The sequence below is a fragment of the Ornithorhynchus anatinus genome, chromosome 1 (genome assembly GCF_004115215.2).
Source record: "Ornithorhynchus anatinus isolate Pmale09 chromosome 1, mOrnAna1.pri.v4, whole genome shotgun sequence".
In the NCBI taxonomy this organism is placed as follows: domain Eukaryota; kingdom Metazoa; phylum Chordata; class Mammalia; order Monotremata; family Ornithorhynchidae; genus Ornithorhynchus; species Ornithorhynchus anatinus.
Window position 1 is genome coordinate 153,952,429 of NC_041728.1, and position 22,423 is coordinate 153,974,851.

General features: G+C 42.9%; 1 non-coding gene across 1 annotated transcript; it reads right to left on the reverse strand.

Annotated features, from left to right (window-relative positions):
- Positions 1 to 12,613: 12,613 nt before the first annotated feature.
- LOC114815630 lies at positions 12,614 to 12,751 on the reverse strand. Its single transcript, XR_003763429.1, has one exon. It is a non-coding gene; the product is annotated as a small nucleolar RNA SNORA7 (small nucleolar RNA).
- Between the last annotated feature and the right edge of the window lie 9,672 nt (positions 12,752 to 22,423).

Consider the following 22,423-nt stretch of genomic DNA (forward strand, 5'->3'; position numbering starts at 1 on the left):
TGAACTGCCTCTTAGAGCAATATGGCATTTAGGATGTTAATATGAAAAAAAAAAGACTGAGATTGTTACAGTTTGCATTGGCGAGATCCTGTGCACAGTAAAAGAGCTTCATTGGTAGGATGTATATGAAAACTGTCTTTGATTTCTGCTACCTAGGCAGCCCAGTGAGGGAAGCAGCGTGGCTCAGTGGAAAGAGCACGGGCTTGGGAGTCAGAGGTCACGGGTTCTAGTCCTGGCTCTGCCGCCTGTCAGCTCTGTGACTTTGGGCAAGTCCCTTAACTTCTCTGCCTCAGCTACCTCATCTATAAAGTGGGGATTAAGACTGTGAACCCCATGTGGAACAACCTGATCACTTTGTATCCCCCCCCCCAGAGTTTAGAACAGTGTTTGCACATAGTAAGCATTTAACAAACGTCAGACATAACCCTTTAAAAGTATGAGCCACACATCTCCACCCTGTGGAAGAGGGGTTGAAGCAGCTAAAAATAGGGAAGCATTAGGTGATCATTTAGGGTTTGATCCATTTCTGAGTAATCAGGAGCTGCTATGATAATCTAAGCACTTCCCTAAAAATGGAAATAACAAGAGATCTCAAGTTAAAGCTTTTTTGTTGGGTAATGGTAATGTTGCTCCTGTCCCACCAATTGACAAAATCTGATCTGCACATGATTGTACTGGGAGGTGAAAGAGCTAGACATAGGAGGACCTCCTGAGGCTGTGCCATCAATACTGAAGATTTCTTCACTATACTTGGGTCACTTTAGCTGTATATGAGTCTTCTATATCAATTACTGTTAAGTGCATTACCCCCTTGACTGCCGACTTGCTCACTGCACTCTCAGAACCCTCTTGAGAACACAGTGAGAGAATGCGTTTCCACAGTGGATTAGCACATTTTACATTAAGACATGTTAATCAGGTGAAATCCGTCAGGATGAAAAGAGAGCTTGAATGGGGAAGGCCACTTGGAGGAGATGTGACCTTAGTAGAGCTTAGAAAGTGGGGAGAGTGGTGGTGTGGCATATATATAATAATAATAATTGTGTTATTTGTTAAGAACTCACTATGTGCCAGAGCCTGTACTAAGCCCTGAGGTGGTTACAGGCAAATCAGGTTGGACACAGTCCCTGTTCCATTTGTGACTCACAATCTCAATGCATTATTCATTACGATATTCCACTTCTCTATAGGGAGGGGGTTATGGTAGCTACGGTGACTAAGCACCTCTGTCGGGACCCCTAGAGAGAACTTATGAAAAAGCTGTGCAACTTGGCTTTCTCTGCCTCCTGTTTGTCATGGGGAAGGAGTCAAATATAGTCGCATGATTTAAACTTCCCAGGGGTGATCAAGAAGCGTTGTGGTCTAGTGGAAAGAACATGAGCCTGAGAGTCAGTGGACCTTAGTTCTAACTCTGGCTCTACCACTTTCTTTTTTTTTAGGTTTAAATGTTTACTATGTGATAAGTACCGTTTGAAGTGCTGGGGTAGATACAAGTTAGGCTGAGAACAGGCTCTGTCACACATGAGACTTACAGTCTAAATAGGAGGGAGAGCGGATGTTGAATCTCCATTTTGAAGTTGAGGTTACTGAGGCAGTGAAGTGACTTGCCCAAAGTCACACAGCAAGCAAGTAGTGGAACTAGGAGTAGAATCCAGATCCTCTGACTCCCAGGCCTATGTTTTTTCCACTAGACCATGCTGGGTTCCTACACAGCATTTGCCTGCTGTGTAACCTTGGGCAAATCACTTTGTGGCTCAGTGGAAAGAGCCCGGGCTTGGGAGTCAGAGGTCATGGGTTCTAATCCTGGCTCTGCCACTTGTCAGCTGTGTGACTGTGGGCAAATCATTTCACTTCTCTGGATCTCAGTTCCCTCATCTGTAAAATGGGGATTAACTGTGAGCCTCAGGTGGGACAAACTGATTTCCCTGTGTCTACCCCAGCACTTAGAATAGTGCTCTGCACATAATAAGTGCTTAACAAATACCAACATTATTATTATTATCACTTCACTTTCTGTGTCTTAGTTTACTTATCTGTAAAATGGGGACTCAATGCCTGTTTTCCCTCCCCTTTAATCCCCTGCGAACCCCATGTGGGACAGGGACTGTGCTCGACCTGATTATCTTGTATCTACCCAAGTGTGCAGTACAGTGCTTGGCACATAGTAAGCACTTAAATCTCATAATGAGTATTATTTTTAGTCAGCTGCTAGGATTCTGCTGTATTGAAAATCAGGATTGTCCGTTACTAGAACTTCCTGCCGGATAACACAACTTTCACTGTTTTCCATTAAATGTCTTTGGGAAAGCAAGAGGATCTATGTTATTCTTATAAATGTTTATTATCGAACTTCAGGAGGTCTCCCCCTCCCTCCCAATTTTAGCTCTAGCAAATGAAAGATTGCTTTAACTTGCTCCCCAAACATTTTCAGTTGATTTTCAATTAGTTCCACTAACAGAGGGCTGCTGTTCTGTAGGCAATTGAAATACCAAAGAGATAAATAAGGAAATAAACTCCTTTTCATTCAGTAGTATTTACTGGGTGCTTACTATGGACAGAGCACTGTACTAAGCACTTGGAATTGATTGGTGACCATTGTTTTGTGCTAATTTCAGAATCACAGAGTTCCCTGCAAATAAGGTCAGGCTTTTCCTCCACAACCAAACTGGAAGCCAGACTGACAAACCCGACTGGAGAATTTCTTTGACCACTGAGAAGATCCATGTCTGAGGAACGTGCACGAAGATTGTGAGTTAAGAAACATTAAAAACTCTCCTGTTCACAATAATTGGCATCCAACAAGTGAGTGGTTTAAAATAGGTGGCACCTTTATGCGAGCTCTTTGACTCTAGGAGAAGTAAACTTACACCCATTAATGCAATTGGATGTTGGTTACGTGAGCATCGCTTTGCATGGGGAAGCAGCGTGTCTCCGTGGAAAGAGCCTGGGCTTCGGAGTCAGAGGTCATGAGTTCGACTCTCAGCTCTGCCACTTGTCAGCTGTGTGACTGTGGGCAAGTCACTTAACTTCTCTGTGCCTCAGTTGCCTCATCTGTAAAATGGGGATTAACTGTGAGTCTCATGTGGGACAACCTGATTACCCTGTATCTACCACAGTGCTTAGAACAGTACTTTGCACATAGTAAGTGCTTAACAAATACCAACATTATTATTATTATGGGTTTTATGTTTGAAGGTGTCACTGTTATATTTGTTTAGCCCTTTCTCTGTGCTAGTCCCTTATAACAAAGGTTATAAGATGATCAGGATGTACACAGCCTGTGTGAGTATGTATTTTCCTGCGTACTTGTATGAAAGCTTACATTGGCATAACTAGCCTCTAGTAAGTGTAAGCGTCGCTAGCCCGTCCAGTTCATACCAACCAGGACCTTTCTGGACCGGAGGAGCCTTGATGACGCGTAGTAGAAATCAAATCACATCTCTGATCACCAAGGTTAATGTGGAAAGTTTTTTACTTAGTTTTACCAACGTACCAGGGAGTGACACATACACCCACTCACTCCACTCCACCAGGGGTCCAATATCAGTCTGTGGTCAAAATAGCCCGTTCTGCCAATGCTTCTTCTTTCTGCTTCTGAGTGCTGCTCTTCTGCTGCTTCTGCCGCTCCGATGCTTGCTTCTTTGCATGCTTTTGCCCCCCTCTGCTGTGTGTCAGCATCTTTCTGTGCTGTTTGCTCGCTCTCTGTGTGCTTCTTGCTTGCCCCTTTGCATGCCACCTCGTTCTTCAAAATGAGCACCTTTTATCTTCCTTAGGCATCGCAGCTGGAGCTCTACTTAACAGTCATTGATTGGTCCAGGCTTTTTACAGGGTAGAACAGGGAGAGAAGGCCACATCTCCCGCCATGCGCCGCCCCCAAAGGCCAGCGATCACCAGTCCCAGGTAGAGCTCATCAGTGCCTTTGTGAGTCTCTTTCTTCTTGTTGTTCACGGGATCACAAACAGACACTAATAAGGCAGCTTGTTGTGGTTTCACCACAGTAAGCTCATTTGTGATCAGGGAATGTGTCAGTTTATTGTTGTATTGTACTCTCTCAAGTGCTTAGTACAGTGCTCTGCTCTTAGTAAGCGGTTAATAAATGCAATTGACTGGCTGATTGACCTACTATCACCATCACTCACTTTCCAGTCCCGCCTACTTCTTCTGTGTGGCTTACCTCAAATAAACCTCTTTCTAACAGGTCCCATGGATTGTTTACAAAGGGGGTTATTGGTGCCTTCAGGAATTTTGGAAGCCTGGGGGAATAATCACTGCTTATTAGACTCTGTGCTCACTGCTCTGTTCTCTGCCCAATGGCCCAAAAGTGCCTTGACCATTTGATCATCAAGGTTAAGTGAAGGGTGCTTTGAGTGAAGTTTGACTTCACACTGGGACAGAGTGGAGCTCTTGATGATGATGATGGCATTTGTTAAGTGCTTACTATGTGCCAAGCACTGTTCTAAGCGCTGGGGGAGATACAAAGTAATCAGGTTGTCCCACATGGGGCTCACAGTCTTCATCCCCATTTTACAGATGAGGTAGTAACTGAGGCGCAGAGAAGTTAAGTGACTTGCCCAAAGTCACACAGCTGGCAAGTGGTGGAGCTGGGATTAGAACCCATGACCTCTGACTCTCAAGCCTAGGACCTCTCCACTAAGCCATGCTGCTTCTCGCAAGAGCTTCTCGCTGCTTCTTGTTAGAGCTCTTGCCTCTATCATGATCCAAATGGATTTTGCTTCAACGCAATTCCAGGTTTGGACAAATCAAGGTAGATATCAGCGGGGAGAAATTCAGGTTAATTGGGACTACTTCTTTTATTTGTCACAATGTTTAAAATGAACATTTTTGGGAGGACCCCCCAAACCCGACCCTTTCACTATCTCTGGTTCTTAAGCCATCGACCTAGCTTAATAGCGGAGACATCCTTGGGTTTGAAGATGATGCTGTTCACAGTGAGATAGCATCCTGCTCAATGTTTAGAATAGTACTCAGTGCTCAGAACCGTGCTGGACATATGGTAGTCGCTTAACAAATACCATCATCATCATCCTTGAGTGTCAGTGTCCTTAAGAGAATATCTTGACTTACTTGTCCATGGATATTCAGTAGTGTCTCTTGTCTCTTGCCATTAAAGTGAGCAGGAATTACATGCATGAAATAAAAACACCTTTTAAAATGCTTATTTTAAGGGCCAGAGGGCTATTGGGAATAGCAGAAAATTCCAAGTGGGGTAATGCCCCTATGGACCGCCCTGCGTTATGTGGAGGTGGGAGGCTCAGGGAAGGAACTGTTGTCATGTCATAGTGGATAGACCATGGGCTTGGGTGTCAGAAGTCATGGGTTCTGATTCTGCCTCTGCCATTCATCTGCTGTGTGACCTTGAGCAAGCCATTTCACTTCTCCAAGCTTCAGTCACCTCGTCTGTAAAATGGAGATTGGGACTGTAAGCCCCATGTGGGACAGGGACTGTGTCCAACTCGATTTGCTTGCATCCACCCCATCACTAAGTATGGTGCCTGGCACATAGTAAGCACTTAGCAATGTCATATCATCATTATTATTAGTAGTATCTGGCAGCTTTGCTCTGGGATCCATGTGGCTGCGGGAAGAAGAGGAGCTTTTGATCTTAGCCCTCCTTCCTACCATCAATGCTTTTTCTGAGATTTCTGGTGAGCGCCAAAAAGACTTTGAAGGTGCCTAAGCATGTAAGTTGAATTCCAAATATATAGTGTGTGTGTGCTGGTATGTGCATGAACACTCAGAGTTGTGCTTTGATTTGTGAAGATTTTGTTATAGATGTGGAATTTTCCAGGTGACGTGCTATTCTACCCCCCGCACTTAAAGATCATCTGCTGGAGCAATGGGTGAACATTTGCACTGCCTGTTATCATCTTTGAATTTGCCCCTGGGCCTCCCTGTCTTCTGAAAATCTCTCCTCAAGGTAGGAGATTCCTCTTCTCAAGGTGGGAGACTGATCTTGTAATTACTTGCTGTCCATCAGGTTTTTTGAGTGGTTGTCCTCCAAAAGTCTGTGGCTAAGCTACCTTGTCCGAAACTCTCCTTCGCAATAATTTCATAATACTCATCTGCCTTACCTGAGTTAAGAATACTCATCTGAGTTCATCTTAGAGCAGCTTAGGTTGCCGTGGAAATGTAAAAAGACCTGAATGAGTCCGAAGTGATATCTGAGTCTACAGGCACTTGAGGTGTATGTGCACTTGAGGTGTATGTTTGGGGGTGTTTTTTTGGGGGGGGGGAGGGAAGAAAGCACAGTGGCTGTGGAGCATATGGAGAGGTCTGTTCATTCTTTTGCAATTATTTGTAAATAATAGTAATAATAGGACTAACTTTGACATTTAAGTGCTAACAACATGTCATCCACTAAGCACTGAGGTCGATGGCCTTATGCCATCGAGTTGTCTCCGACCCATAGCGACACCATGGACACATCTCTCCCAGAACGCCCCATCTCCATCTGAAGTCGTTCCTGATAGTGGTTCCATAGAGTTTTCTTGATAAAAATACTAAAGTGGTTGACCATCGCCTCCTTCCACTTGAGTCTCCACCCTCGACTCTGTCCCATGCCTCTGCTGCCCAGCTCAGGTGAGTTTTGACTTGTAGCAGATTGCCTTCCACTGGCTAGACTCTGGCCAAGCTAGGAATGGGATGGGAAGGCCTCTGCTTGACTCTCCCTCCCGTAGTCAAGACTGGTAGAGTACAGAAACTGTCTAGGTGTGACCCTGAGAGGAAAAGCACTGAGGTAGGTACAAGATAATCAGATTGTACAAATCCCTGTTCCACATGGGGTTGATAGTCCAAGTGTGAAGGAGAACGGGCATTGAACCCTCATTTTATAGATAAGGAAACGGACGCAGAGATGTCAAGCTACTTGCCCAACATTACACAACAGGCAGGTGTTTTAACTGGATTTAGAACCCTGGTCCTCTGACTCCCAGACCCATGCTCTTTCCATCAGGTCCTGATGCTTCTTTTAGTGTGCCATTTTTGCACCTCCTCCATTAGACTGTAGCTCCTCGAGGCCATGGAATGGGTGTCTTTCTTCTGCTCTTCTTTCCCAAGCAACTAATCCAGTGCTTGGTAAATATTGATATTGATTGAAGCCAGGTTTCTTGTTGCTTAGAGTGAGTGGAACAGAATGGGAACCATTACATAGCCTTGTGTTACTCCAGGAACGAAGGAGAAGGTTAAATAGGATACCTTCAACTTTGACATTTCTAGTTAACTCATCATGGAGGCTCTCGCTGAGTTTATCAGTAGTCAGCTTGGCCTAGTGGAAAGTGCAGGAGTCTGGGAATCAGAGGACGTAGGTTCTAATCCCAGTGCTGCCACTAGTCTGCTATGTGACCTTGGGCAAGTCACTTTATTTTTCTATGCTCCAGTTCCCTGTTCTGCAAAATGGGGATTCAAAACCTGTTCTCCTTCCTATTTAAACTGAGAGTCCAATACAGGACCTGATTACCTTGTATCTACCCCAGCAGTACTTGACCCATAGTAAGTGCTTAACAAACACCACAATTATTATTATTATTACTGTTATTATTATTATTTTAAAATGACGGTAAGCACTTATTATATGCCAAGCAGTGTTCTAAGCGCTGGCGTAGATAAAAATCCATCAGGCCAAATACAGTCCCTGTCCCACATGAAGCTCACAGTTTAACTAGGAGGGAGACTATGTATTGCATCCTCATTTTGCAATTGAGGAAACTGACACACAGAAAAGTCAATTGACTTGCCAGGACTATTATTAGAGAAGCAGCATGGCTCATTGGAAAGAGCACGGACTTTGGAGTCAGAGGTCATGAGTTTGAATCCCAGCTCTGCCATGTGTCAGCTGTGTGACTGTGGGCAAGTCACTTAACTTCTCTGTGCCTCAGTTACCTCATCTGTAAAATGGGGATTAAGACTGTGAGCCCCACGTGGGACAACCGGATTCCCCTGTAACTACCCCAGCACTTAGAACAGTGCTCTGCACATAATAAGCACTTAACAAATGCCAACATTATTATTATTATTAGATTACTGTTGCTATTACTGAGAAGGAGTGAGGCTCAGTGGAAAGAGCCCAGGCTTGGGAGTCAGAGGTCATGGGTTCTAATCCCAGCTCTGCCACTTGTCAGCTGTGGGACTTTGGGCAAGTCACTTAGCTTCTCTGTGCCTCAGTTACCTCATCTGTAAATTGGGGATTGAGACTATCAGCCCCACCTGGGACAACCTGATTACCTTGATTCTACTCCAGTGATTAGAACAGTGCTTGGCACATAGTAAGTACTAAACTAATGCCATCATTACTATTATTGGTCAGATTCACCTTGTATTCATCAGACCCCATCTCTGTGTCTCAGTTACCTCAGCTGTAAAATGGGGATTGAGACTATCAGCCCCACCTGGGGCAACCTAATTGACTTGATTCTATGCCAGCGATTAGAACAGTGCTTGGCACATAGTAAGTACTTAGCGAATGCCTTCATTATTATTATTGGTCAGATTCACCTTGTATTCATCAGACCCCAGATCTGTTGAATGATTTTTGAAAGAGGAACAAGAACATAGCCTGAAGATTGAAAGTCCCTCCTCTGGATTGTAAACTACTCCTCTAGACTGTAAACTCCTTGTGGGCAAGATATATGTCTATCAACTCTGTTGTACTGTACTCTCCCAAAAGCCGTTAGTACAGTGCTCTACCCAAAAGAAGCTCTCAATAAATACTGTTGTTTGATAAGAGAGGCCAGGTATGTACTTTGTCTGAACCTTGCACAGTAAACCAGCAATAGATTTGGAATAGAATATAGAAGTCTTAAATCCTATGATTCAGGAGAAACTAAAATGAGAAATTTGAAAATAATATATCACATTAATAATAATAATGGTATTTGTTAAGCGCTTACTTTGTGCAGAGCACTGTTCTAAGCGCTGGGGGATACAAGGTGATCAAGTTATTATTAATGTGTCCAAGGTCACACAGCAGACAAGTGGGGGAGTCAGGATTAGAACCCACGACCTCTGACTCCCAAGCCCAGACTCTTTCCACTAAGCCACTCTGCTTCCCAATTATTCCTAAAGAATATTATTCTGCAATTCAGGTTGAATTTTATTTAACTTATATAATTCAAAATTATTACTGTTTTTACTTTTAAATGCTTTCTCAGTTATCACGGGATACCTGAATTGAAAATAGTTAAAAAATCCTTACAAATTAATAGAGACCACTGATTCATTGATGATATCTGGCAATTAGCAGCTCTTCACAGTGTCTTTCATTTGACCATTTCTTTTTCACTACTGAGTGCATGAATGGGCACCTTAAACCAGTTGGAAACTATGTATGACACTACAATAGAGTTCTATACATATATTCAATAGTGATTTATGATGTCATGAGGGATATTTGGATATTTTAATAATTCTGTGAAGCCAACCCCTGGAGACAGAGGAAAGACATGGCATCGAGCTTCTAATAAAGATTTTTCCAGTCATTAGATTGCTTTTGTGCCAAATAAGTAGGTCTCAAACATTTTCTTTCTGAGGCACTCCATCCCCACAACTAAGTTTTTATAGGACTCCCCCAATTTCATGCCTCATATCATCTTTCCAAGAAAAAGAAAGGAATGCTAGAATTTTCAAGCTACATCCACTTATCTGTTTTTCCTCCCTCCACTTATCTGTAAATTCTTTTAGTGTCTGCCTCCTACCTTGGATTGTTAGCTCCTTGAGGGCAGAGATTGTATCTTCCATTGTATTCTGCCAGTGCTTAGTTCAGTGCGTTGCATATAGTCAATGCTCAACAAATACTTTTGACTGATTAAGAAAGTGAAAACAATTTAAATCTTTTAGACTGTAAGCTCTTCCTCTGAAATGTAAACTCTTGGTGGGGAAACATGTCTACCAACTCTGTTACGTTGTACTCTCCAGAGCGCTTAGTACACTGCTTGGCACGTGTAAGCACTTAACAAATACCACAGTTATTATTATTATTATTACAGTGTTCTGCACACAGTCAGCACTCAATACATGTAATAATAATTATGGCGTTTGTTAAGTGCTTACTATGTGCCGAGCACTGTTCTAAGCACTGGGGTAGATACAGGATAATCAGGTTGTCCCTCGTGGGGCTCACATTTTTTAATTCCCATTTTTACAGATGAGGGAACTGAGGCACAGAGAAGTTAAGTGACTTGCCCAAGGACACAGAGCAGCCAAGTGGCGGATCTCTGACTCCCAAGCCCGTGCTCTTTCCACTAAGCCATGCTGCTTCTTTGATGAATTGATTAAATATATGATGAATTGATTAAATCCATCAAACACTGGTATTTATTGAGCGCTTACCATGTGCAGAGCACTTTCCTAAAGTGCTTGGAAGAGTACAAAAAATAAAGTTGGTAGAAATGATCCCTGCCAACAGAGAGCTTAAGATTTACAGGAGGAGCTTACAGTTTACAGGGTGTTTTTTCTTTTTTTCTTGCCCTTGACAAAAGACACACAGAAGATCAAGTGGGAAAGGTGATATTGGGAGAGGTGATAAGCAATCTGGTATAGATTATGAACCTAACATGAGATCAATACATGTTTTAGACTTCTGCTAAGAAGGGACATATAAGCAGTGGATCAGCGATGCCTGGTTCCAGTCTCTGTAACATCCTTTTATTACTATTATTATTATTTTTCTTGTCATGGTACTTATTAAGCACTTACTATATGTCAAGCACTGTCCTAACTGCTGGGGTGGATAAAGTTAATCAGATCATTCACAGTTTCTGCCCCACATGTGACTCACAGACTGAGTAAGAGGGAAAACAGGCATTGAATTCCATTTTACAGATGACACAGACACTGAGAAGTGAAGTGACTTCCCCGAGGTCACGCAGCAGACAAGTGCAGAGTCTGAATGAGAATATAGGTTGTCTGACTCCCAGACCTGTGCTCCTTCCTCTAAGACATGCCATTCCTTTGGAACTTTGCAGTGACCTTTAGGGCTTGTGACCCCTATTTTAAGAAATACTGTCCTGTACAGAGCACCTTTCGTGTTCAATTGCTTTTAACCTCTTGGGTACTTATGGGGTGAATTGCTCCTTCTGAAGCCCTGGAAGTTCTTGCCAGCAGTATTTATTTGCAAGAGTCACTTTGGGTTGCCTAATTTGTCCTCAGGAGCAAGATTTCTGCTCAGGCTGCAAAATGTTGCAATAAAAATGGGAGATTGATGTTGATTATTAGATTAAATGGCTTAGCCACAGTGATCAACGTCATAAATTATAGCTGCCTCTAAATAGTGATTGGCCACTAGAGATCTTTCTAAGTGCTGGCATTTTTTAATGAGCCCATATATTTCCAAGTCTTTATAGTATCAACTTTCAAGGCTTATTGAAACTGTGTTTAAACAGCATTCCACCGTATTTTTAATAAAGATCTAATATGTTTGAGTTTTGCTCACCTAAGCATGCAATTGACAAGGACAGACATTAAAATGCTAGAGGTAGGTAGTTTAAAGCTAAGGGAGAAAGTGAGAGTTAAAAGATTTCTATCTGGTACTGCCTCTGACTCGCTTTGCGACTTTAAGCAAATCATTTTCCTTTCTGGTGTAAAGTAATAATAATAATAATAATGTTGATATTTGTTAAGCACTTACTATGTGCAGAGCACTGTTCTAAGTGCTGGGGTAGACACAGGGGAATCAGGTTGTCCCACGTGGGGCTCACAGTCTTAATCCCCATTTTCCAGATGAGGTAACTGAGGCACAGAGAAGTTAAGTGACTTGCCCATAGTCACACAGCTGACAAGTGGCAGAGCTGGGATTCGAACCCATGACCTCTGACTCCAAAGCCCGTGCTCTTTCTACAGGAAAGTTTCCTAAAAAATGTCAACTGTCAAGTTTTTCTGAAAACTGAGATCAACATTAACCAAGCAGTGAATGTGGGGAATATTAATGCCAATTACTTTGAGTTCTTCAGTTCAAAAAGGTTCATATTAATAATGTAAACAGAATTGTACATTTCAAGTGCTTAGTACAGTGCTCTGCACATAGTAAGAGCTCAGTAAATACTATTGAATGAATGAATGAATCTAGTGAAGGAAAAAACACATCATTCTTGGAAGGTGTGATTGCTCAAATTATTATTTTTTTGTGTGAAGTCATTCAGGTTTGAGGCTAAAAGCAAAGAGCTAATAAAGGTTACTTGAATTGACAAAGAGCAGTTAAAACAAACTCTTCTGGCCAGTCTTATTTCTGATTTTATCTGTTGCTTTCAGAAATTTGGAGAGGGCTCCAAGCAATGATTGACATTCAGTCAATCAGTGATATGTTTTGAGCATTTATTGTGGGCAGAACACTATAATACACACTTGTTACCCTCATAGCTACGTAATTATGATCTTGTTTTGTCTTATGCTGTCGAGTCACCTTTGACCCATAGTGACACCATGGACACACCTCTCCTAAAATGCCCCACCTCCAATTGCAATTATGTTGGTAGTGCATCCACTGAGTTTTCTCCGTAAAAATACAGAAATGGTTTTCCATTGCCTCCTTCTGCCCAAAAAACTTGAGTCTCCGCCTTTGACTCTCTCCCATGACGCTGCTGCCCAGCACAGGGGAGTCGTGACTTGAAGCAGATGGCCTTCCACTTGTTAGCCACTGGCCAAGCTAGGAATGGAATGGACAGGCCTCTGCTTGACTCTTCCTCCTGTAGTCGAGACTGGTAGAGTTCTGGAAACTCTCCAGGTGTGAACCTGGGAGAGTCATAATTATGGTAGGCGCTTATGAGGCAAGTGCTGTACTATAAGTCAATGAATGCTATTAATCAGTCATTGAGCACTATTTGTCATCAGTGATTGGTATTTACTGAGTGCTTACTATGTGAAGAGCACTGTACTAAACCCTTGGGAGAGCACAATAAAATAGGATTGGTAGTCATAATCTCTACTTTCAAGTATTTTATAATCTAGTTGGGGAGACAATTTTTTAAAATAGTATTTTGCTAAGCACTTACTATGTTCCAGGCACTCTTCTAAGCTCTGGGTATTCATTCATTCATTCATTCATTCAGTAGTATTTATTGAGCTCTTACTCTGTGCAGAGCACTGTATTAAGCGCTTGGAATGTACAATTCGGCAACAGATAGAGACAATCCCTGCCCATTGACAGGTTTACAGTCTAATCTGTGTCCTCTCTCTGGCCTGGAACTTCCTCTCCCTTCATTCATTCAATTCATTCATATTTACTGAGTGCTTATTATGTGCAAAGCACTGTACTAAGTGCTTGGGAGAGTACAATATAACCACAGACAGACCTGTTCCCTGTCCACAAGTAGTCCATGCTACTTCGGAGTCAAAGGAGGAAAAACAAAAGTTTAAGTGCCCATTTGGGCTATGGAGCATCTCAGAAGTCTCAGTGTAGGAGAAATTTAGCCTTAGATTCAGGGGTCAAATGTCTCCCTCCTCACACTTTTTCTCAGTTTAGCCTACAGTTCCGATACTGTCCTGGCAAGACCGGTGAAACCTTTTCCATTTAATTTATCCATTCAATTTACAATCACAAGAGCAGAGGCCCAGTTATTGGTCATGTGCATCTTTCATTAAGAAAGCAAGACCTTTTTTTTAATCTCTAAATATGAATCGTTAAAATGGTAAAACCAGCAATTACAATCTCCAGTAGGTTACTCACGCCTTCCTCATTTTCACAGTACATTACTTTGCAACAATTTCCACCCCTGCAAAAGCTCATCTTACAGAATGTTAAATCTAAAAAAAAAAATCAGTTGATGGCCTCTCAGCCTGTAGGTTGGATAGAGTGTCACAGTAATTAATCTCCAAAAATAGATGTGAAGCAATTTTTTGCATCATGGTGCTGTCTTGGTCCTGAATCTAGTTGATCGCTCGCAAGTCTTGCCTTGTATTCCCAATATGATCGGATTTGCTACAGTCAGAAGGAGCAGCGTTTATTTGGTATAGGATTTTTAAAGTTCTTTTCTCTATTGTGTGATTAAATCCTAGAAGCCAAGAATTTTCCCCTCTCAAAGATTATATTTACCTTCTACCCAGAAGTCGTTAACTTGTCCTCTTGGATGTGATTCTTTCTCCTTGAACTTTCTCTATATGTTCTCTCTTTTCTAATTCAATAAATAACTGTGATATTTGTTAAACTGTCCTAAGCTCTGGAGTAAATACAAGATATGAGTCCCAGTCCCACATGGGACTCACAGTCAATCAGTGACATTTATTGAGAACTTACTGTTTGCCGAGCACTTCACTAAGCACTCGAGAGCATTTAGTACAGTCGAGTTTGTACTAAAAACTGATCCTTGCCCTCAAGGAGCTTATCTATTGGGGGAGACAAACATTAAAATAAATTACAGGTACAAGAATTGGCAGAGATATTTATGTGAGTGCCGTAGAGATGAGGATAAGTATTTAAGTGCTTAAGGGTCACAGACCCAAGGGCATAGGCAACACAGAAGAAAGGGTGAATACAGAGAGGAGACAAGAGGTTAGTCAGAGGAAGCTTCTTGGAGGAGATGTGCTTTTAGTAGACTTTGATGGACCAGGCTTCTAAGAATCCTCTTGGTATTGGAGGATATTGATTTTTCCATCTGATGAGATTCAGTCATTCATTCAATCGTATTTATTGAGCGCTTATTGTGTGCAGAGCACTGTATTGCCCGTCAAACAGCAGGGACTGTCTCTATCTGCTGCCGACTTGTTCATTCCAAGCGCTTAGTACAGTGCTCTGCACATAGTAAGGGCTCAATAAATACTATTGAATGAATATTAAGTGCTTGAGAGTACATTTCAGCAACAAATAGAGACAGTAATCCCTACCCAACAACAGGCTCACAGTTAGCAGGCAGGGTTTTCTAGATTCTTTTCTAGATGCTCATTTTAATAACCCTTTCATTCTTGAAAATTGGAAACTTCTGGAGGAAATGGGTAGGCCAACAGGAGCCAGAGAGGAGCTCAGGCAATTGGTGATTCAAGTAGAGCTTTTATAATCTAAAATAGGACAAGAGCCTAGCTCTCTCTCTTTCTCTCTTCCCATCTTTCTCTTTTTCTCTCTCTCCTTCCCACCATCTTTCCTCCTTATACTTCTTTCACGGGCTTAAACATATGTTCTGAGGCCAAAGAATGTTTAATTATTCAAATAATAGGCAGTTCAATTCAACTTCTCTGATTATCTCTGACAATTAGAATTGTTCTGCCTTTGGCTTCTGGAGAAGGTGTTAGCATTTTCCCTGGCCTTTTTTATGGTATTTGTTACGTGCTTAACTGTGTGCCAGGCAGTGTATTAAACACTGGAGTAGATGTAAGTTAATCAGGTTGGACACAGTACCTATCCCACAGGAGGCTCACACTCTTAATCCCCATTTTTAGAGATGAGATAACTGCGGCATTGAGAAGTTAAGTACCTTGTCCAAGGTTACAAAGCAATCAAGTGGCAGAGCCAGGATTAGAACCCAGTTCCTTCTGGTTCCCAGGCCTGTGCTTTATCTACTAGGCCACACGGCTTCTCTTCATGGCCCTTCCACTATTAGCCTTAGCTGACCTCTTTCCTTGCGCATTACACAAATTCCAGCCATTACCTTATGATGTGGGACTATAACATATGGATTTTGAAAAACACAAAGTTTACCATCATACTTATTTAGGTAATCACTATGCCCTGATTTGTGGTGACCAGAATTCACTAACCTCAAAAGGGATTGGGATAGGGCTTGGCCTGAGTAGAGAGGGGTGGAGTGGAAGAAGTGGAGAGGAGGAGAAGGAGAGAGGCAGGAAAGGAGCAAAAGCAGATCAAAAGGGAATAACAGAACAAAAGGAGAAAATGGGGTTAAGGAAGAGAAGAGGGAATGGAAGAGTAGACTGAGAGCTTGACCACGTCACCACATTTTTATTTTTATAATGATACTTATTAAGCACTGACTATGTTCCAGACACAGTACTAAATGCTAGGGTAATAATAATAGTTATGGTATTTAAGCGCTTACTATGTGCCAGGCATTGTACTAAGCACTGGTGTGGATATAAGCAAATTAGGTTGGACACAGTCCTTGTCCCATATGGGGCTCACAGTATTAATCCCCATTTTACAAATGAGGTATCTGAGGCATAGAGAAGTGAAATGACTTGCCCAAGATTACACAGCAGACAAGTGGTGGAGCCAGGATTAGAACCCATGACCTTCTGACTCCCAGGCTTGTGCTCTACCCACACCATACTGCCTCTCTAGATGCAAGATAATCACACTGGACAAAGTCCCTGCCCCATGAGGGGTTCACAGTGTATGTTAAACGTAGGAGGAATGAATCTCCATGTTACAGGTGAGGAAACCGAGGCACAGAGAAGTTAAGTGACTTTCCCAAGGTCACACAGCAGACAAGTGGCAGCCAGGATTAGAACCCAAGTTCTCTGGCTCCCAGGCCCAGGTGCTTTCCACTAGATCATGCTGCTTCCCTGCTATGCCGCTGCCATCCTCCACCACAACCGCCTTCCTCTTCCTTGGCTGCTGTCACAGGGTTGAGGCTGATGACCAACTTTGGCAGAGCTCTCTAAAAGGCTAGCTTTTTTATGGTGCTTACTATGTGCAAGACATTGTTGTAAATGCTGGGCTAGATACAAAGCAATTAGGTTGTACACAGTCTATGACGCACATGGGACTCATAGTCTTCATCCCCATTTTCAGAAGAGGTAACCGAGGCACAGAGAAGGTGTGACTTGCCCAAGGTCTCGCAGCAGGCAGGGATTAGATCAAATGTCCTTCTGACTCCCAGTCCCGTGCTCTATCCACTAGGTCACAGTGCTTCCCCTGTTCTTCCAGGGTCACAAGATCAATGAATCAATTCTATTTTTTGAGGTTTTATTGTGTGCAAAGCACTGTACTAAGTACTTGGACTGAACAGTTCGGCAACAAATAGAGACAATCCCTGCCCAACAACAGGCTCACAGTCTAAATGGGGGAGACAGACAACAAATCAAAACAAGTAGTCAGATGTCAATACCATCAACATAAATAGAATCATAGATGTATGCACATCATTAACAAAATAGAGTAATAAATAATATATACAAATATGCACAAGTGCTGTGGGGAGGGGAAGGGAGAAGAGCAGAGGGAGGGAGTAGGGGGAATTGGGAGGGAGGAGAGGGAGAGGGGAAGAGAGGGTTTAGTCTGGGAAGGCCTCCTGAAGGAGGTGAGCACTCAGTAGGGCTTTGAAGAGGGGAAGAGAGTTAGTTTGGCAGATGTGAGGAGGGAGGACATTACAGGTCAGAGGTAGGACATGGGTCAGGGATTCGACAGTGGGACAGGCGAGAACGAGGCACCGTGCGTGAAGTTAGCAGCAGAGGAGCAGAGTGTATGGGGTGGGCTGGAGAAACAGAGAAGGGAGGTGTCAGCTGTGTGACTGTGGGCAAGTCACTTAACTTCTCTGGGCCTCAGTTACCTCATCTGTAAAATGGGGATTAAGACTGTGAGCCCCATGTGGGACAACCTGATTCCCCTATGTCTACCCCAGCGCTTTGAACAGTGCTCTGCACATAGTAAGCACTTAACAAATACCAACATTATTATTAGGTAGGAGGGGGCAAGGTGATGGAGAACTTTGAAGCCAAGAGTGAGGGGTTTTGTTTCATATGAAGGTTGATAGGCAACCACTGGAGGTTTTTGAGGAGGGGAGTGACTTGCCCAGAGTGTTTCTATAGATAGATAATCCAGGCAGCGGAATGAAGAATAGACTGGAGTGGGGAGAGACAGGAGGATGGGAGATCAGAGAGGAGGCTGATGCAATAATCCGGTTGGGATATTATGAGAGTTTGTACCGGCAAGATAGATGTTTGGATAGAGAGGAAAGGGCGGATATACCAAACACATTCCTTGCCCACAACAAGCATACAGTCTGAGAGATCTCATGCCTTCATTCTATGGGGCTTTCATGATAGAACAGAAGCATGAGATACATTCTCTGTTCATTTATTCAATAGTATTTATTGAGTGCTTACTATGTGCAGAGCACTGTACTAAGCGCTTGGAATGTACAAGTTGGCAACAGATAGAGACAGACCCTGCCCTTTGACGGGCTTACAGTCCAATCGGGGGAGACAGGCAGACATGAACAATGGCAATAAATAGAATTAAGGGGAAGAACATCTCAAAAAACAATGGCAAATAAATAGAATCAGGGTGAAGTACATCTTATTAAACAAAATAAATAGGGTGATGAAGATATATACAGTTGAGCGGACGAGTACAGTGCTGAGGGGGTGGGACGGGAGAGGGGGAGGAGGAGAGGGAAAGGGGGGACAAGAGGGTTTAGCTATGGAGAGGTGAAGGGGGGGTAGAGGGAGCAGAGGGAAAAAAAGGGGGGAGCTCAGTCTGGGAAGGCCTCTTGGAGGAGGTGAGCTTTAAGTAGGGATTTGAAGAGGGGAAGAGAATTAGATTGTCGGAGTTGAGGAGGGAGGGCATTCCAGGACTGCGGGAGGACGTGGCCCAGGGGTCGATGGTGGGATAGGCGAGACCGAGGGACGGTGAGGAGGTGGGTGGCAGAGGAGCGGAGCGTGCAGGGTGGGCAGTAGAAAGAGAGAAGGGAGGAGAGGTAGGAAGGGGCAAGGTGATGGAGAGCCTAGAGTGAGGAGTTTCTGCTTTGAGCGGAGGTTGATAGGCAACCACTGGAGGTGTTTAAGAAGGGGAGTGACATGCCCAGAACGTTTCTGCAGGAAGATGAGCCGGGCAGCGGAGTGAAGAATAGACTGGAGCGGGGCGAGAGAGGAGGAAGGGAGATCAGAGAGAAAGCTGACACAGTATTTGACCTCTACACTCTAAAATGTGGGTCAGATATAAAAATTCCAACCATTGTACTTTCCAAGCACTTAATACAGTTCTCTGCACGCAGTAAGCATTCAATAAATATGATTGAATGAATGAAAAAATACATTGAATCAAAGTATAAACATTTATTATGGGAAACATCATGGCCTAGTGGAAAGAGCACATGCCTGGGAGTCAGAGGACCTGGGTTCCAATCTCAGATCTGCCAGGTCCCCATGTGTGACCTTGGGCAAGTCACAACATTTCTCTGTGCCTAAATTCCCTCATCTGCAGTTCTCTCCTACTTAGACTGTGAGCCCTAGATGGGGCCTGGTTATCTTGAATCTATCCCAGTTCTTAGTATAGTGCTTGGCACTTAACAAATCTTATTATTATTATAAACAAGTGCAGAGAATGGGTATAAATAAGTTAATGGAAAAATGTTGGGGTGATGGGTTGATATGATCTGGGTGGTGATACTTGGCTTGGTTAGAGGAGGTGGGATTTTAAGAGCACTTTCAAGGTGGGGTAGGCTAAGGTCGAAATGATTCAGGGGGTGCTGGGAATTCTGAATGGAGGGAGCAGTATGAATGAAGGACTGGAGGTCAATCAAGCAATGGTATTTATTCATTCAGTTGAATTTATTGAGTGCTTACTGTGTGCAGAGCACTGTACTCAGCGCTTGGAAAGTCCAATTCAGCAATAAAGAAAGACAATCCCTGCTCACTCCAGGCTTACAGTCTAGAATAAGGGAGACAGACATCTAAACAAGTAAAGAAGCATCAATATAAATAAGTAGAATTACAGATATATACACATCAAAACAAGTAAAGAGGGATCAATATAAATAAAATTATAGATGTATACAAATGAGAGTTTACTATGTGCAGGACTAAGCACTTAGGAGAATACAATACAATAGAGTTGGTAGACATGATCGCTGCCTTTTCAGGAACTTTCAATCTAATACAGTTGGAAGAGACAAGAGTGGATATAGTGAATAGGTTGGCTGGGGGGAAGCAAAGCGTATGAAGTGAGGAGAACTGTTAAGTGAAGTGGAGAAAGCTTGCAGACAGCTTCAAAGCCAGCGGGGAGGACTTTTTTTCTGATATAGAGGGAGGGGAAAAGTGAAAGCCTAAACTACAGAGTTGGTGATGGTAAAGTCTCAGCTATAATTTGTAACCTCTTTGTTTTCCACAGGCCTGGGCCTTGCCTACCTTTATTCAAAGCAGTGAGGCGTAAGTTCCACAGTATTGAGCCTTTTGCTAATCTGTGCTATGCTTCCGTAAACCCAGCATATAATTTATTCTAATTATTCATTGTGATTCATGCAGTAGCCCTGGAAGGATAGCAAATGGAAATACATGGAAAGTAATTAAAATAAACAAATGTAGTTTCAATTACAATAATTCATTTCCCTGAATGGCACACCATCATCAGAGGAGGCTAAGGGTAGAAGCTACAGATCCTCTTGTAAGGTAACTAATTTGCAATTTTCTTGCAGACTTCATCATAGTGAAATGGACTGGAAAGAGTACTGGATCACCTAATTCCTTCCTCCCTAGCTTGCAGCCCAAACAAGAAGTCTAAACACTAAAAGAGGGTTCACATTACTGCAGTAGTCTGGGATTTATTTATTTTTTTTTTGAGATAACCCCCATCATCCTCCCCACGTATAAAAGATAATGAAAAGGATCAGAAATATGTTTGTGTATTATTTACAGATAGTGTATGCTTGCAAAAACTGTACCAGTTCAGAACTGTAAACAATTCCAGTTCAATACAAGTTAGCATCTTTTGATTTTTCTTTTGTTGTTGCTTGTTACTTCCTTCTCACTTATCCACTGTCAATAGCCTTACAGAAGAAATATCAAAAGCTGAAAAGAAGTAGGGGGTTTGGGATGAGCTGTGTCAATGCCCTGTACAAATACATGGGAATTACAAAACAAGAAAGTGATACGCTTCCTATCCATAAGGAGCTTACATTTTAATGAGGGCAGAGACAGATCATTCATTCATTCAGTTGTATTTATTGAGTGCTTACTTGTGTGCAGAGCACTGTACTAAGCACTTGGAAAGTACAATTCAGATAAAGATGTAGAAGTATTTACAAAGAGGGTAATAAAAACATAAAATTCAGTGTACATTTGAATAAAAGTAAGTTGAGGGTGAATATATGGAAGTGCATAAGTGGGAGATGGCTGATGTCTTATATGGCTTGGCAAACTATGAATTAACCAGGCAATACATAATGGAGGAGGTGGGCTCCAAGATGAGCTTTGATTATGGACCATAGCCCCACCAGATTTAGTGAGAGAAGGAGTTCCAAGCTGGAGGAAGAACATGAGCGAAAGACAGAGACAGGAAAGTTGAAAGCGAGTTACAGTTAGAAATTTATCTTGGGAGGGATCAAGAGAGTGGGTTGGAGAGCAGCTACGAAAAGGAATCCTTCATTATGAGGGACCCTCCCAAATTTCAGGGCCCTAAATAGTCACTTTTTCCTAGGGTGGTGGAAGGGGCCAGGGCAGCAGCAGTGGCTGTTAAAATCCTCTTCCACCAGTAGCCAGTAACGGGGTGGAAGGGGTTGAGGGGTGGGGGTGGGGGTGGGGAAATAAAGGAAGAGAGAAGAAAGAAAGAGAGAAAGGAAGGAAGAGAGAAAGGTAGAAAGAGACAAAGAAAGGAAGAACACTTGCACCAGGCTACCTCTCCAAAGCAGTTGGGCCTTCTCCTGAACCAGCAACACTCTCCTGTTTGGGAACGGTTGCCGAAATTGGCACTACTCTTACGAAGGGCTATCTTCTGAATGATCCTTGGGGAGTCCTACTTTAGAGGCATCAAATGCAGGAACCTCCACGGAGCAGCAGGAATGGGGGTGGCAGAAACAGTTTTAGACTAGAGCGGCAGTTGGGGATGAGACAGAACTAAATGAGAAATAGTCTTGGTCTGTCTCTCTCTTCACACTCTCTCTCTCTATCTCTCTCTTCCTTCCCCTTCTCTCCCCCACCTCCCACTTGCTTACTTCCTTCTGCCAGCTGTCTTGAGCTGAGGATGTGGGGATGTGTTCTCTGTGAATGTGTTTACTGGTGTGTGTTGATTACTCTTACCTATGGGTCACACACTCTCTTTGATGGTTTCATCACTATCTCTTTCTCTTTGGCTAGTTTCCGTATCGGATTCCCTTTCTTTTCTGTCTTCTTTTCTTCCTGCCACCCCACCTTTGACCACTTCCCTGGGACGGTGTCACCCCCTATGCTTCAGAAAATACGATCATTTTAGGGAAAGGAACAGGGGTCCTGGAAGGCTTCCAGAACACAGTTGGGGTGATCCTGGGATTTTAACTTCCTCATGTCCAGTTAATTTTTAGGCCAGAAATCAATGTGCTCTTAAGTTGATATTTGCCTTCTAATTCTAGCGATGATATGGATCCCATTGTGAGGTGGTGAGCAGACATTCATCGTGGACAGCACAGTAAGTACACGTGTTTGAATTAGAGAAGGACTCAGTCAGCATATGGAAATGGAAAACCCTTGATCAAAGAAGGTATAAGCAACCTTTGCTCTCTTCTTTCCTCCAAAACCAACCCAATTTTTCCTCACGTTGATTCTCCCGCCTTTGTCT